Raw genomic sequence first — 1141 nt, 5'->3', positions numbered from 1 at the left:
TGTTATCCAAAATATCCACAGAAACTCTTAAAACTCAACAGTAAGAAAATAAACAACTTGGTTAAAAAATGGGACAAAGACTCTCACTGACATCTCACACAAAAATACAGAGGGCAAATAAGCATCCAAAAAGATGCTCCACATTTCTGTCACTAGAGAAACACATAGTAGCTTAATGCTCCTGAGCCGGTCACCTAATTATTCCAAGCTTCAGTCTCCCACCTGTAAAATGGGCAGGATTACAGTACTTGCCTCAGGGGGTGGTTTGATGGTTAAAGACGTTCAAACCTGGGAAGCTTTTCTGCACAGTGCTTGGCTCATAGTAAGTTCTCAAATGATATCTTCTCTCAGGCCTTATCGATTACTGTGCTTAGCCTCAGATCTCCAGTCTAGCAATTCAGTGTTCTTTTTTAAAAAATATATATATATTTGATTGATTTTTTTACAGAGAGGAAGGGAGAGGGATAGAGAGTTAGAAACATCGATGACAGAGAAACATCGATCAGCTGCCTCCTGCATACTCCCTACTGGGGATGTACCCGCAACCAAGGTACATGCCCTTGACTGGAATCGAACCTGGGACCTTTCAGTCCACAGGCTGACACTCTATCCATTGAGCCAAACCGGTTAGGGCAATTAAGTGTTCTTTGAAGTTTCCAACTTTCCTTGCTTACATCAAAGCTATTTCTTGGGCATGGAATACTTTGGATCTCCAGCACCGAACCCCGTGTTGAATGTTGAAAAATTAAACCCATTTATTAAAGAACACATGGTGCTTGGCTCATAGTAAGTTCTCAAATGATATCCTCCCTCAGGCCTTATCGATTACTATGCTTAGCCTCAGATCGCCAGTCTAGAAATTCAGTGTAATATAAAAACAAACGACTGATGTATCAGTCAGGGTTCAACTAGAGAAGCAGAACCAGCAGGAGACATATACTAAGAGTTTTATTACAAGGAACTGGTTTCTGTGGTTGTAGGACTCGTTAAGCAAGTCTAAACCCCCTAGGGTAGGACATCACAAGGCAAGCTGGAACTCTCAGGCATGGGCCAAAGCTGCTGTCCACAGGTGGAATTTCTTCTTAAGAGAAGGCTCCACAATCTTTAAGGCCCTTCAACTGATTAAACCTGGCCCACCCCA

This window comes from Myotis davidii, unplaced genomic scaffold (assembly GCF_000327345.1).
Source record: "Myotis davidii unplaced genomic scaffold, ASM32734v1 scaffold1040, whole genome shotgun sequence".
NCBI classification, from domain to species: Eukaryota; Metazoa; Chordata; class Mammalia; order Chiroptera; family Vespertilionidae; genus Myotis; species Myotis davidii.
This window is presented reverse-complemented; position numbering follows the sequence as displayed.